At 40.1% G+C, this 16,804-nt stretch overlaps 1 pseudogene; it reads right to left on the bottom strand.

The window, feature by feature from the left end:
- Nucleotides 1-1,278: 1,278 nt before the first annotated feature.
- Nucleotides 1,279-11,433, bottom strand: LOC138612522 (myosin heavy chain, fast skeletal muscle-like; annotated as a pseudogene).
- Nucleotides 11,434-16,804: the final 5,371 nt, after the last annotated feature.

Below are 16,804 nucleotides of genomic sequence, written 5' to 3'. Positions count from 1 at the left end.
TTTGTGTATCAATGTAATTGCAGCTGTCTTCATTGATTCTGGGAGGGTTCCACTGTCAAAAAAATCTGTGAGCATGGGCATAAAAAGAGGCTTAATATGAGGCCAGAAGGCCTTATAAAATGCTGCAGGATACCCGTCCAAGCCAGGAGTTTTTCCGGAGGGCAGTGACATAGTTGCTCACAGCACCTCCTCCGCGGTAAATGGAGAGTTCAACTGCTCCTTATCTTCTTCAGAGATTGAGGGCAAAGATATCTTTTCTAAAAATGTGTGGATATCTGGTTCAGATGGGTTTTCTGATGCATACAGCTGTGTATAAAAATCGAGGAATGAAGACTTCATTGATTGTGTGTCATATTTCAATTGGCCTGTAGTATCACGTATGCATTTTATTGTACGATCGGCCTTTTCTTTTTTAAGCTGATAGGATAAGAGACTGCTCGGCTTATTACCATACTCGTGGTATTGTTGTCTAGTAAAAAACAGAAGTTTTTTGATATGTTCAGTTTGAATATGATTAAGATTAGTTCTAACAGCGTTTAGCCTCCTCATATTTTCCTCTGTAGGTGATTGTTTATGAGATTGTTCCAAATCAATGAGCTCCTTTTTAAGTTGTTCGGTTTGTTTGGTAACTGCCTTTTTTCTTGCAGATGTGTATGAGATGAGATGACCTCTAATCACAGCTTTAGCTGCATCCCACATCACTGCAGGATCATCAACCTTTTTATGACCTGTTCCTCACTTTGCTCCTGCAAAAGTGCGCCGCATAACTAGCAAAAGTGGGTTGGACACGTCCTAAATCACTTAGCGCTCAGACCTTTCGCGGTGCGCAGTTTTAATAGGGCCCACTGACTCTGACAAACACACTGAATAAATTATATTCATCAAGTCGATCGAGTCAAATTATATAACTGTCAAAGGTGATGTCAAAAAAATTACATTAATTATCTCAGGAGCCCCTTGGGGGTCGCGAACCCCAGGTTGAGAACCACCGTGCAAGAGACCTATATGTTTTGCATATTGGGGGCACACTTAATAGTTTCACATCAGACTTTTTTTTTTAACTTTAAATGAGCCCAAACTATTAGCAGTTCTTTATATTGTTGCCACCCATTCCAGTATAGAAAGTTAAGGTGTTTCACAAATGACTGACATTTGCTCTTTCGGAGCACACACTCGGATCAAAAGAACACAGAAAGCAATTTAAGATTAAAAACAATTTTATTGTGGTATATTTCACATCATATTATATGATCAGAAACCGCCCGTCAGCGCGGTGCTTTACTCAGCCACATCTTTTCCCTGAGAAAAAAAGATAAAACGATCAATACAAAACATAAACCAGCATACATATATGTTATACTCTGTATACTTGGAAAGGATTTGTCTTTCTTTAATTTTATGAAGGGATTATTGGTATTTTATTTCATTGATGACAACAGTATTGCTTGAAGTAAATTGGAGTATGCAGAATTTTATTTGATTCGTGTTTTGACCATTCAAATTGTTACTTTACCTTGCCAGAGTCGCGGCTCTTTACTCTCAGTTTGTTAACCTGGGACTCTGCAATGTCAGCACGCTCCTCAGCCTCCTCAAGCTCATGCTGGACCTTCCTGCACTTGGACAGATGAACATTGGCCTGCTCCTCCTGAAATAAGTAGCCAAGGCATGAACAATTGTTAAAATGTTAAAGGTTATTGTGCATTGTATTAAGACTACATAGTGTCAAGTTGTCTTTGTTATAAACAAGTTATGTCTTTACCGCTTCCTCAGCCTGCCTCTTGTAGGCCTTCACCTTCAGCTGCAACTTGTCAACCAGATCCTGCAGCCTGGTAACATTTTTCTTGTCCTCTTCAGTCTGTTATAGAAAAGAGAGATTCACATGTTTAAGAACTTAAAATGGTAACTATATTTGATTTATTTGCACTTTACATTTTTAATATCAAAATGACTATACCTGGTAAGTGAGCTCCTTCACTCTCCTCTCATATTTGCGGACACCCTTAACAGCATCAGCTCCACGTCTCTGCTCTGCCTCAACCTCAGTCTCCAGCTCACGCACCTTCAGAATACAGTAAGACATTAAATATACATATTTTCCTCAAAGTCTATCCTCAGCTGTGCAAGAAATTAACAAGACTTTTTACCCTCGACTCAAGTTTCTGGAGCTGCTTCTTGCCACCCTTCATGGCCAGGTTCTCAGCTTCATCCAGACGGTGCTGCAGGTCCTTAACAGCAACCTCAAGGTTCTTCTTCATTCTCTCCAGGTGAGCGCTAGTATCCTGCTCCTTCTTCAGCTCCTCAGCCATCATAGCAGCCTAGAGGAGACACCATTCAATGTTGATGAGAAATATCTTGAAAAGACCCATTTACGAAGAATAACAAAATTAGAACAAATTAAATACACCTACATCAGTGATAGCCTTCTTGGCCTTCTCCTCTGCATTTCTTGCTTCCTGAACAGTGTCATCCACTTCACCCTGGACCTGGACCAGATCAGTCTCAAGCTTCTTCTTGGTGTTCATTAGACTTGTGTTCTAAAAGAAAAGAGAAGTTCAGTAATTTATATAAAATCACGATTGGTGAAATAGTGGAGAAATGAAAAGAAAATTCACCTGAGAGTGCAGAAGACCAACACGCTCACTGGCGTCCACCAGCTCCTGCTCAGCCACTTTGCGGCTTCTCTCTGTCTGTTCCAGACCAGCTCTAAGTTCCTCAATTTCAGCGAGCATGAGACCGTTCCTGCGATCTACCATAGCAGCTTGTTCCTTAAAGTCCTCCTGGGCTCTGAGAGCATCATCAAGGTGCAGTTGGGCATCCTTGTGAAAAATGTCAGGAAAATGTTCACTTGAATGCCAAAATTTAAGGACACTGATCATAATCATTACCAGAACTCTATGTCATACAATACCTTCAGTTGTGCCTGTACATTCCTCAGCTGCTTCTGGGACTCAGCAGCCTGGCGATTGGCGTGGCTCAGCTGAATCTCCATCTCATTCAGGTCTCCCTCCATCTTCTTCTTGATTCTCAGGGCATCGTTCCTGCTCCTGACCTCAGAATCCAGAGTGCTCTGCATGGAGTCAATCACCCTCTGGCTGTTCCTCTTGATCTGCTCCATCTCTTCGTCTTTCTCTGCCAGCTTCCTGTCCACCTCACCCTTGATCTGGTTGAGCTCCAGCTGGACACGCAGGATCTTGGACTCTTCATGCTCCAGAGTTCCCTTTTATAATCAAAGAATGAAATATTCGTCTCTGCCTTCAGACTTTGTATAGTTTTTCAGAAGAAGATATGGCCTGTAAAAAAATGTACCTCAGCCTCTTCAAGAGCTGTCTGGATCTCAGACTTCTCAGTCTCCACCTGCTTCTTGGCCTTCTCCAGCTCATGGATGCTCTTGCCAGTCTCACCAATCTGTTCAGTCAGATCTGAGATCTCCTCTGCAGAGAGATAAATGCATTTTATATCGATAAGCCTTAAAATGTAAAATAATTAGCAATGACTAAAATGTAAGAAATACACACTTTTAACACAATGTTACTGTACTGTACTGTACTGTGTAGAACTCACGTTGTAGGTTCTTGTTTTCACGCTTCATGGTCTCCAGCTGATCCAGAGCTTCCTCATAGGAGTTCTTCATCTTGAAGAGCTCAGTGCTGAGAGAACGAGCCTCCTTCTGAGCTCCCTCAAGCTCTGCCTGACCCTCCTCGTACTTCTGCTTCCACTCTGCCAACACCTGAATAACAATTTAGTCACTTAGTCATTGATCAACACAATGACAAGTTTTCTTCTTTGCTTGTCATGGTTGCCCAAAGTAAACATTACCTTGTCAAAGTTCCTCTGCTTCTTGTCCAGGTTGGCAGCCAGACCATTAGCCCTCTCCACATCAATCATGAGATCCTCCACCTCACTCTGGAGCCTCTGTTTGGTTTTCTCCAGAGAAGCACACTTGGAATTGGTTGCTTCAATCTGCTCCTCAGCCTCCTGAAGACGCTGGGCAAGCTTTTTCCTGTGAAAGAGTGTTATTAGTCTCAGTGAAAATCTTAAAGTTTAAAATGCCAATAATGTTTTTCCACATACTTTTGCATATAAATATGAATGAAATACAAATAATTACTTATTTCCTGGAGAACCTAGATTAACATATTCAAGTAGTGCAGCGCAAAAGTGACAAAACAAATATAAAAATTATGATTTAGTTAATTGTCTTGAAATACAAGCATTGATACAATTAATAGCATTGTCAGTTGAGCTAAGCTACAATGCTATACTTCTTGACATTTAAATGTTCTTACTGTGTAGTTGTCTGATTGGAAACGCTTAACCTGTACTCACTTGGCTTCCTCAAGCTCCTCAGTACGCTGGATAGCATCAGTTTCATACTTGGATCTCCACTGAGCCACCTCACTGTTGGCCTTGGACATTCCACGCTGCAGCTCAGCCTTTGCCTCCTGCTCCTCCTCAAACTGCTCCCTCAGCAGATCGCAGTCATGGCGGGCTGACTGCATTCCATGGGCCAGAGCATTCTTGGCCTGGTGTAAAAAGTAATATTCAGTGTGTAAAACTTTTAAACAACAAATAGAAAAGGTATCAGACAGTACAAATTTAAAGTCGTCTTACCTTAACCTCCTCTTCAATCTGTCTCTTCAGCTCTTCAATCTGCTGTGTGTAGGCCTGTTTACCTCTGGTCAACTGGGAGACAAGAGCTTCTTTCTCTTCAATTTGACGGCCGAACTCGCCTTGTGAGGAAGATATCATGATGTATTAGTTTGTGTTACGTTTTACCATAATAGATTCAGAAAACAACAAATCTTTCGCTTATAACTTGTAAATACCATTTTCTGTCAGGAGACGTGCTTTCTGTGCACTCATGTCATTGATCTGACGGACATTTTCATCATTCTTGGTCTTCAGTTCACTAAGTTGGTCCTCAAGAGTACGGCACATCTTTTCAAGATTTCCCTAAGGAGATAAAGAGTGCTCAGTTCAGTGATCAGATTTATTTCTAATGATTATTACCTTGTTTACTACACTAATTTGGGTATTAAAATAAAATTATATGTATTGTGTACCTTTGCCTTAGCAACAGCCTCCATGTTGCTGGAGAGGTCATCAATCTCCATCTTGTATTCACTCTTTTCCTTCTCAAGCTTCTGCTTGACACGCTGGAGGTTGTCGATCTGCTCTCCCAGCTCAGCAACACTGTCAGCCTGCTTCTTGCGAAGAGCGGCAGCAGTGGCTTCATGCTGCAGAGTGGACTCCTCAAGATCACGACGGAGCTTCTGGAACTCAGCTTCGCGCTTCTTGTTCATCTCAATCTGAGCAGCAGTGGCACCACCAGCCTCCTCCAGCCTCTCACTGATCTCCTCAAGTTCCCTGGAAAGGTCAGCTCTCTGCTTCTCAACCTTGGCACGAGCAGCACGCTCAGCCTCAATTTCCTCCTCCAGTTCCTCAATACGGGCCTGTTGATTTTAAGTAAGTGGTATTTCAGTAAACTTTCACTTAAAATCAAAAATAATAAAGTAACACAATATGTCACCTGAAGCTCCTTGATCTTCTTCTGAAGCTGAGCACCCATTGACTGCTCATCCTCAATCTTGCTAAGGAGCTGACTGACTTCAAAGTCCTTCCTGTAAGAATAAAAGATAAAGTTATACAGTTAGAGTTTATGCTGTTAACAATAGGTTTTAAAATAATACATTTTTGTTGAAATGCAAAGACAATGTTACTTCTTAAGTTTCTCATCAGACTGCTGCTTGTCATTCTCAAGATCCATGATGGATTCCTGGGCCAGTTTCAGATCACCCTCAAGCTTTCTCTTGGCTCTCTCAAGGTCCATACGCAGCTTCTTCTCTTGCTCCAGAGAACCCTCAAGCTGAACATTAACAATAGTTTTTAATGTTCATGTTCAACATGTAACATTGCCAATCTGAGTGACTTTGTAAACTTACATCATCCACTTGCTGCTCAAGCTTGGTCTTGGCCTTGGTCAAAGTGTTGACCTTGTCTTCCTCAGCCTGCAGATCATCAAGAGTCTGCTGATGAGACTCCTGAAGGGCTTTCTTCTCCTTGGTCAGCTTAGCAATGCTCTCATCCTGAGAGGCCATCTCCTCAGTCAGGTTCTTGACCTACATTTGCAAGTCAGATGTTATTGTGTGGTAATCTTCAGATATTACTTGATCTGCAAGATAATTTGTTGATAATTTCCATACCTTGTTCTCAGTGGCATGTTTCTCCTTTTCCACTTTGGCCAAGGTAAGCTCCAGGTCATCAATATCCTTTTTGAGCTCAGAGCATTCATCCTCCAGCTTTCTCTTCTTGGCAGTGAGCTCAGCATTGATTTCCTCTTCATCCTCCAGTCGCTCTGTTGTCTCTTTGAGTTTGGCCTCCATCTGAATCTTACTCTTGATAAGTCCTTCACATCTCTCCTCAGCATCTGACAGATTCTCTGATTCCTTGTTTGCATTGAAAAAAAGATGTTAGAATGTCCACAATATATGGACACAAAATGTCAAAGCAAAAATGTATACTTACTGATGCTACTTGCAGCTGCAGATCATTTTTCTCCTGCAGGATGGAGACCATCTTCTCTTCCAGCTCCTTCTTCTTGGCCAGTGCAGCAGCAAGGTCAGACTGCATCTTCTCATAGTTCTCCTTCATCTGAGTTAACTCCTTCTCAGTTTCAGCACTCTTCAGCAGAGGCTTGATCTTGTAGTACACCTTCATCCATGGCCAGTGTTTCACATTCATGAATGAGCGGACATTGTACTGGATGGTATAGATGGCTTCCCTGTGGACAAGAAGTTTCTGTTATTAACAATGTTGCTTTGTGACTTTATCCAATTGTCATTCAGAGTTTGTTGTTTTAAACATGCCTCCTCTCCGTCATCTTCACAAACTCTTTTCTCATGACGTAACCACGGGCGAGAGCCTGAGTCATGGTGACCAGAGATGCAAGCTTTTCATCTCTCATCTCCTCAAGGGTACCCAGGAGACCGGCCTTGAAGAACACCTAAACAAACAAAAAAAATGAAATGATGAATGTATGATATGAAAAAAAACATTTTCGCTTAACCCTCGTAGTTTAAAGGATTTAAGGAGACAGTGTTCTATAAATGGCCTAAAGCTGGTTGCTGATCTTTATCAAATACTGACTTTTTCCTTAGCCGTTTGTCTAACGTGTTACAAAATTCAAGTCATTAATTCGAGTCATTAATATTGACAAATGTCATAAATGTTCCATTAAGAAAAAATCAAACACACTATCTAGATACAATAACTTTTTGGCACAGCATGTAAATAAAAAAGAAATTAAGCAATTTACCTTGGTGTGTCCAAATCTGTACTCATCATGATTAACATCAATTGATCCAAGCAGCTTCTCTGAAGCCTTCTTGTTATCAATGAACTGGCCCTCAGGGATGACACTAGCATTCAGCACCTTGTACCTGTCATGAAAGGGTTAAAGGACAGTGTGAGCATTTTGTTTTAATAGCCTGCAGTAATATTATCTTTACATACTCATTGATACCTCTGCTTGAAGTCAGCATAGACGATTCTGCTAGGGAAACCTTTTCTGCAGATTCTGATACCCTCCAGCACACCGTTACACCTGAGCTGGTGGATGACCAGGAAGTTCTCCATGAGACCTGTAAAACCACATTTATTGTAGTTAGAATTGTTCTGTTGAATGAACAACACAAAATTAAGTAAACTGTACCAACAAAATAAAAAAGTCTCTATTGAGATTTTCTTTTCTATGTACCTGGAGTCTTGGACTCATTGGGAATCAGGCAGCGCACAAAGTGAGGATGAGTGCTCCTCAGGTTAGTCATCAGCTTGCCCAAGTTCTCCTGTAGATGCAAAAACTCTTGTTGTAACAAATATCAATTAAGAATTGGAGTGTTATCTGTGATTTGATTTCATATCCAAGTTTTCAATGTTAAAACTTACTCTGAACTGTGAAGACACAGTCTGCATAGAACCACCCTTCTTCTTGCCTCCCTTCTTGCCAGCCTCTGTTGATGAATTTAATTAAACATGGTTTGTTAAAAAGAGTCACAATTTTCATTTTCATATGCCACAGTTTAGTTAGAAATATCTATATCTACAAAATGTAAGATGTATGATTTAGTTTACTGAAGTTAATATTTTACCCTCAACAACGGGAGGATACAGAAGAGACAACAGTTTAACTGAGGATTTCTGGTACAGCTGTATGACAGAATCGTTCAGTGGATCCTTGTTCTTGTCCAACCAGCCAGAGATGTTGTAGTCCACGGTACCAGCATAGTGCACCAGGGAGAAGTGAGCCTCAGCCTTGCCCTTTGCGGGCTTTGGCTTCTCAAATGCTTTGTTTTTGCCAAGATGCTGGTCATACAGCTTGTTCTTGAAGGATGTGTCTGTGGCCTTGGGGAACATGCACTCCTCTTCCAGGATGGAGAAGATGCCCATGGGCTTTAGAAAACGGAAGACATGTGTTATTTAATGATAAGTTGAGTAAAACTAAGAACAATTACACAGAATCACAAAATTGAATCATTACCTTCTCAATCAGCTCAATGCAAGCAGCCAAGTCCATACCGAAGTCAATGAACTCCCAGATAATACCCTCCTTCTTGTACTCCTCTTGCTCCAGGACAAACATGGTGTGGTTGAAGAACTGCTGCAGTTTCTCATTGGTGAAGTTGATGCACAGCTGCTCCAGGGTGTTGAACTGTAAGGGGACAGAAAAACAGTGTGATTTTTTTGTTGGCAAAAATGATGATTCTATTCAGAAAAGAATGTCAGCTTGTTGAATATGAAGCTTACATCAAAGATTTCAAAGCCAGCAATATCCAGCACACCAATGAAGAACTGCCTTGGCTGTTTAGTGTCCAACATCTGGTTGATGCGGACAACCATCCACAAGAACATCCTCTCATAGATAGACTTGGCCAGGGCAGTCACTGAGTTCAGCACCTGAATAAAAACCAGGATATTGTTTGATTAAAGTCAATGAAGTGTTTTGTAAAATACTTAAATACTGCTTTCCTGAGCTTCCTCTTACAAGATGTATGACACCAAAGATCATATTTTGAAAGATCCTAAAGGAAGCATTCTAAGTATTAATTTCATCAAACTCAGTACCATATTACTGAAGTAGAAGTGACCAAACCAATATGTTAAAATAGTATATTGGATATTAATATTTCATGATTACCTGAGGTACAGTCTGTCCCTTGGTGACATACTCATTTCCGACCTTCACTCTGGGATAGCACAGAGCCTTCAGCATGTCAGCAGAGTTCAGACCCAGCAAGTAAGCAACCTTGTCAGCCTCTGACAATAGATAAGTGATTAAATGTTAATACATACAGTATGTGATTCTGAAAGTCAATCATAATGTAAGAGAAACCAGCCTAATGGAAAACTTCAAGACTGTGGTTTTCAAGCTATAATTCTTTGCTGATGTTAAGAACTCACCCTCTGTGCCATCAGGCTCAGCCTGCTCTTCACGCTGCTTCTGCTTGAACTTCATGTTACCATGGTGAAGCACAGCACCAGTCATCTTGTAGATGCTCATCTTCTCTTCACCACTGAAGCCCAGGATATCAATAGCATTCTGTGTTCAAGAGAGGTGTCCAAACAAGAGACAGACACTTTAGAAGATGCAGTAAAGATCAGTTTGATGTTGCATTTATTGCACACAACATATTTAAACATTTTGTAGTGAAGACTACTCACATCAGTGGCTTCCAGCTCAACTTTGTCATCAATGCTGGCCACAGTGATCTGACCCATGCTGCACATGGGGAAGTCGTAGGGGTTGGTTGAGATGAGTGACAATTCTGGAGATCAAAAAGAGTGACAGGCTCAATACATTGTTTTCTATGGAAATTGAAGTAGGTTTTTCATTTTGCAACAAGTCAGTGTGTTTACCAATCAGCTCAGGTTTGTGGGCGGTCATCATCTGGTAGAAGATGTGGTAGCCTCTTTCATCAGGAAGCTGGAATGTCACTCTAGACTTCTCCAGCAGATCTACAAATGTTGTTCATTAGTCACATAGTGGCCAATTCTTTATTCCAGTAATATGTATGTACTATGAGGAGTTTTACTTACATGTCTCAATATCAGCACTAGACAGTTTGCCAGTTGTGCCGAAATGGATTCTGATAAATTTACCCTGTTTAGAACAAAGGGATGTTAAATATCCATCCACATGGGCAATGTATAGAAGGACCTCTGTGATTTTGCAAGAATTCCTTCATACTTACAAAACGAGATGAGTTGTCATTCCTCACAGTTTTGGCATTACCATAGGCCTCCAGCAGAGGATTAGCTGCAATAATCTGATCCTCCAGTGAACCCTACAAAGAAGGTTTAGAGTTGATAGTGGGAGTGATTTTTCCCCCCATGGAAAAATATTCCATACTAAAAGTACTTTCAGTTGATACCATCATAGACATAACCCCACCTTTGATGTGTCCCTCTTCTTGTCTCCACCAACTGAGATGGTTGCAAAGTACTGGATGACACGCTTTGTGTTCACAGTCTTTCCAGCACCAGATTCTCCACTAGGTATGGAAAAAGTTTTGTGAAGACTTGTTCTATATATTTGTTAAGATATAGATGTTAAACATGCCATAAAATGTTACTTACGTGATCAAGACAGACTGGTTCTCCCTATCTGTTAAATAAAACAACAATGGAATTAAGCACATTTTCCTTCAGCAGAAACCTCCTATACTTTCAAATTCTCTGCTGTTATGGTTATGTCTTACCAGTAAGCATGAACTGATAAGCGTTGTCAGAGACGGAGAAGATGTGGGGTGGAGCCTCCATACGCTTCTTGCCTCTATAGGCATTTACAACCTCAGAATCGTACACTGGGAGCCACTTGTAGGGGTTCACAGTGGCACAGAACAACCCAGAGTAGGTCTGAAAGTGATTACAGAGATTCAGTAGTTACCTCAGTGTTTCCCACAAGTAAAGCCATCTCTAAAACTTTCTTGTTTCTTATTAGGGCCAATTTCTTACGTAGATCATCCATGCTGCATAACGCTCTTTGAGGTTATAAAGCACAGAGGCTTCATTGAGATGGGTCATCATGGCCATGTCCTCAATTTTGTCGAACTTGGGAGGATTCATTGGAGAGACGTCATCTTCTTTAACTGTCCTCTCCTAGAACCGGAAATTTGTCACAATGAGAACTGATCACATTGAATAAGTTGACTCTGAGTTAAAGATACCAACCTCCTGAGTGTCCAAGACTTTGACAGTGACTTTGGCACCATCTTTCTTGACAATTGTTCCCTTCAGGTACAGCTCTTTGACGTCTGCTACATAGCAGGCAGCCTTAGCATCAAATGGTTTGCTTTGAGCCTCAATTCTCTCCCTCTCTGGTTTCCGGAGGTAAATGGCAGCTTTGCCATAAACGGCCATCTCTGCGTCCGTACTCATGGTGGCACCTTTTGTCTGTTAGATAAGAGCAAAGGAGATGCCATCTTGATGTTTCAAGTCAATGTAAGTAAATAGTAATTGAACACCTGAAATTCTCCTGAGAAGTAAACATAACCACATTTAAACCATGTTTCAATATCCTCATATATTGTCTTTCAATGTTATTACAGAATAAGATACAGAGAATAAATAGTAACATATAGTAACACCATTAATATCAAAATATTTGGAGATATATCTGTGGACATAAAATGTAAAATGTATATAATTACACACACACACACATATATATATATATATATTTATATATATATATATATATATAATTATTTATATATATATTTTTTTTTCTTACCTGACCCCCACTCCGTCAATAGTGTTCACCAATCCTGTTCAAAACAGTTTTTGTTAGTTAAGGTCAAGCAGGTTCAAAAACATACATTCACTCAATTAATATGTTAACATCACATATATCCTAAGTAAGAAATTCATTGAATTGGTCTGAAGCACAAATGAGCATAGTTATACCACAAGCAGGAACTCACAGGTCTTCTGTCCCACACTGTTCCCTGAAGGACTACTTATATTGAATGTGTTTTGCTGACACTGCCAAAGTTAAATATGGAATACATTCCAAATGTGGTATGGTAATTTAGGCAGTGATATCGAAGACATAATTAAAACGAGTTGAAAGTATATACATCTCGTGTTTCAGGTTTCAGTTAGTAAGTCAAGTTCTTAAATGTTGCTTAATCATTACTTCAGTTAGAAGATTTACTTACATCAGTGAGTTATAATTTGATTAAATCAAAAATAAATACATTAATTGAGTTACTGAATTTCTCTACCTCTATATATTATTCTATATTTTTGTAATTCGTTTTTTAAAGTTGTACAGTAAGTTTTCAATTGTTATTTTGATCATGTAATGTAAACAAAATAAGTCTTAGATAATAACAGAACAATATTCTTTTACATTCCATTAGCATCCCTTAAAATTAATCGTCATTACTGATCCCTAATTGTATTGAGCATTGTAACCCAAGCTTTCAACACTTTGGATGTCATATCCATGTATGGGTTGTCATTGCTGACTTGTGCCATTTATGTCCCTGAGTGATGTACTCAATTTAACTGAGATAAAATCTAACTAAATATTTTCTTTTTCTGAAAGTCTTTATGTGATTTTTGTTCTGTTACAGAGACAGGACACTTTAGAGAATGTGAGGACATGGTGGTTGCCCAGCAAGATATACATTTGGGACAACCAGAAACAATATATTTTGACCTGTCTTTAAATACCCCATGTAATTGATCATGCCTTTTAAGGATTCCGCTTATGAATTGAATAGAATATTTTTATTCTCATTGTGAAGTCGTACACAACAAAATGCTGTTGCACTGCCTGAGCTGAGCTCATATACAATAAGGAGTCAAATTAAAGTGAAAATTACCCAGGCACACACACAAGTTCAAAACATGCATACATACATACATACACACAGTACCTTTGTGTTACATAGACATATTGCACTTTTATAGTAAATAAAATTATAAAATAAGAATAGGAATATTGCACTTGTAATAAAAACAGGAATATTGCACTTGTCTGGGATAAGAAATACATTTTAAAAGCATTTTCTGTGCTGTATAGATTATCTTCTGCATCTGCTGCCGAAACAAGCCAGGATCCCATGTGTCAGTATGCTTTCAATGGAGCAGTGGTAGAAGGACACCAGCAGCTGTTGAGACAGGTTGACCTTGAGTGTCCTGAGGAAGTAGAGCCGCTGTTGTGCGTTTTTTTACCAGGGAGTGTATGTTGATAGACCGTATGAGATGTGGCTGCCCATGAACCTGAGTCTGGAAACTCTTTCCACTGTCTCTCCATGTATGTGCAAAGTGGTCGTCCTGCTTCCTCTTGAGGTCAGTAATCAGTTCTTTCTTTTTATATATACTGTATTTAGGTATATTTTAATGTTGTTTTAAAATTTGTCATAAGGAATAGAAAGCCAGTTGTCTCTTACAAATAAAAAAATAAATAGTATAAAATGCTTATTAAAATGAAAATATTCATGCTGTGCAAATTAAAACCTGTACAACAACATTTTCTGGTTACCAATAAAAATACAACGAATCACTGCTTCAAACAAAGCATTAAGCATGAAAACCTTCGTAAGTATGGTTAAGTACAGTGAAGCAAGATAAAGACTTGCTTTACAGTTTTCACATGAAGAAATGTTGCCATTTAACAATCAATATATTTTAAAATAACTTGCTTATTTACTGCGAAGTGTTGTCTTTCAATGTCACTGCAGCATCCATAGCTCTGAATGAACACAGCATAAATAATATAAGACATCAAAAATGGAAATGTGATGAAACCGAACAAATCAGGAGAAATTGATTGAATGACTTCTCTATCTCGGCTACTATCCTTCCTTTCCTGAGAGAAGAACCGTGATCTAAGAATGTGGAAGTGGATTATTTTGTTAATGGTTTGTATGTGCTCTCTGTTAAACTTTACTGTAACATCAAAAGAAAACACTTTTTTTTGACTCTTCACAGTGTGTTACTGGATGCATTTTGATGAAATGGTGCTCTCTGGTGCAGTTGTCATTTTCACGCCCAACGCCCACGTTGTGTAAATAGCAAGTGATCTTGCGCCACCAATAGCGCCCGTGGGCGTGCTGGTTTTGATATGAGCTGTGGTCAGGAAATGGGTGGCGCGTTGCTATCTAGAGGACGCAGAAAGCGACTCCGCCTCAGACAAACAAAAACCTAAGGCTCTTTTCATTTCTCAGTCTGTACCTCCTCGAGTCCTTTCCTCGACTCCTCTCCTCGCGTCTTAGTCCCTCCCACCGGAGATGCGAGCGGAGGAGGCGAGGAAGAGACACGAGGAGAGAGGAGTCGAGGCAACAGACATTTAACATGATGAGATATCCCTGCTTCAGAGCCGTCATTTAAAAGCGACGTCAATTAAATGTGATGTGTGGCACAGCTGCATCATCTGTCTGTTTTGTTACAGCCTGCTGTTTTTAATGATCTCTGTCAGCAGAACATTGTTTATGACAAGTTACCTTTAATTCACTTCACAACGTGGCATAATGTCACGAGAATATACAGATGTCATACATGTTTATTTTTTAATTTAACGTACACACACACACAAATAAGAGGAACATTTATTATAATCCTCAAGCAAAACTATGTGGCACCAACAATCATGCCCACAGATATTAACTGTCCAGTGTCCGTTTTATGCACGCACGTGAGCATACAGCCGCGTGATCCAGCAGCAACAATAAGTAAATACAAATTTACAGCCGACCTTTCTTTGATGGTCAGCACACAGAACTTTAATATACATAAGATCCTGTCCGGACCTGACAGCGTGTCTGCAGATTTAAATAATGAATGAGTTACCTGCTGTGCCTCACGCGAGAATGTTATGTTTTGTTTCTGCTCAAAAACAGTCAATACATGAACATCAGGCTGTGGAAACTTAAAGGCCTCTGGTCTAAAGTCTATGGTGCAATCGGTGTTTGCTATTTAGAGGGTGCATTATGGACATTCATCGGAGAGTTCACAACATGAGTCTGTGCCAGTCACTGACACAGGCACGCAGGCTACTCATAAGGAAAAAGCGGTCTGTTTGCAAATACAGTGAAAAACGTTCTTTAAGGGACAGACTTCAAGCTTTTGTTTCCCTCGTCTCCTGAAATCATGATACTGCTTTCGGTTTGTTAATGATCTGCTGAGAAGTGCAGGAAGACGTGGAAGGTCACCGCTGCCTCTACACACACCTGCCTCACCTCAGGGAGATTCCTACTCCAGCTGCGCACGGGCAAAAAACTACCGTGACCAACACAAAGCTCTCCATACTGGGCGCTCGTTCAGACGCACACTCTCTATAATACAGCAGAAACAAGGAGGTAAATTAATTGCCATACTCAAACATAACTCCCTGTGGCACCGACAATCGTGCACACAGATATTAAAACATTGTCCAGTTAGTGCCATTACGCAGAGTGTCCATTACGCACAGACAGAATGTGATCCAGCAGCAACAATAAGTAAATTAACATTTAAAGCCTACCTGTCTTTGATGTTCAGCATGCAGAACTTTAATAAACATAAGATCCTGTCCATCTGGAGATTTAAATCATTAATTCTGTGCCTCGTGCGTAAACGTACACAGCATGCCTCTTTTCATTTTTCGTTTCTGTTGAGCAGTGGGATCGCTTCAGTGGCTGTAACATCAATCCGTGTTTCGACAAATCGTTCCATAACCTGTGTTTTTTTCTGCGTATTCAAGGACACAGTGGAAAGAAATAAGTTGAACATAAAATCCACCTACAGGCGCACCGGGCTCTTAAAGGGAATGAGAGCTGACACTCTGATTGGTTTGATTCATGTTATGCCGAAAACACGCCAATGAATAATCCAGGGATTTAAGCCAACCTCTTTGCGCCTTGCGCCTCGGTTTGCGCCCACATTGTGCGCTGTTTAACAAGCAAAAGTGCTTTCCGTCTTCCGTCGTATAAATAGAGCCCAAGTGTGTGATTCTGAGATGTCAAGTTTTTTTAATTGTTGTTTGTTGCCTTCAAAGTCTTCTAAGCAAGAATTAATCTTTTATTCTCATGTTAACTTTACAAACAAGCCCAATTTATATATGAACAAAGACTGAAATCTGCCAAATAGCAACACACCTGCCTGCAGGTGCACCTGGCTCTTAAAGGCAATGAGAGAGAGAGAGAGATGACTCTGATTGATCGTGTTACTCCCAAAACACATTGATGAATAATCAAGCATCATGAGCCAACCTTTTTATGACCTGTTCCTCACTTTGCTCCTGCAAAAGTGCGCCGCGTAACTAGCAAAAGTGGGTTGGACACGTCCTAAATCACTTGGCGCTCAGACCTTTCCGGGTGCGCAGTTTTAATAGGGCCCACTGACTCTGACAAACACACAGAGTAAATTATATTCTGAGTCAAATTATATAACTGTCAAAGGTGATGTCAAAAAAACAACATTAATTATCTCGGGAGCCCCTTGGGGGTCGCAAACCCCAGGTTGAGAACCACGTGCAAGAGACCTATATGTTTTGCATATTGGGGGCACACTTAATAGTTTCACGTCACACTTTATTTTTAACTTTAAATGAGCCCAAACTTTTAGCAGTTCTTTATATTGTTGCCACCCATTCCAGTATAGAAAGTTAAGGTGTTTCACAAATGACTGACATTTGCTCTTTCGGAGCACACACTCGGATCAAAAGAACACAGAAAGCAATTTAAGATTAAAAACAATTTTATTGTGGTATATTTCACATCATATTATATGATTAGAAACCGCCCGTCAGCGCGGTGCT

The sequence above is a fragment of the Semicossyphus pulcher genome, unplaced genomic scaffold, assembly GCF_022749685.1.
Source record: "Semicossyphus pulcher isolate SPU_LCO1_2020_fin unplaced genomic scaffold, fSemPul1.0.p SCAF_8, whole genome shotgun sequence".
Taxonomy (NCBI): Eukaryota; Metazoa; Chordata; class Actinopteri; order Labriformes; family Labridae; genus Semicossyphus; species Semicossyphus pulcher.
The sequence above is the reverse complement of the archived record's forward strand: the minus strand, read 5'-3'. Positions and strand labels throughout refer to the sequence as shown.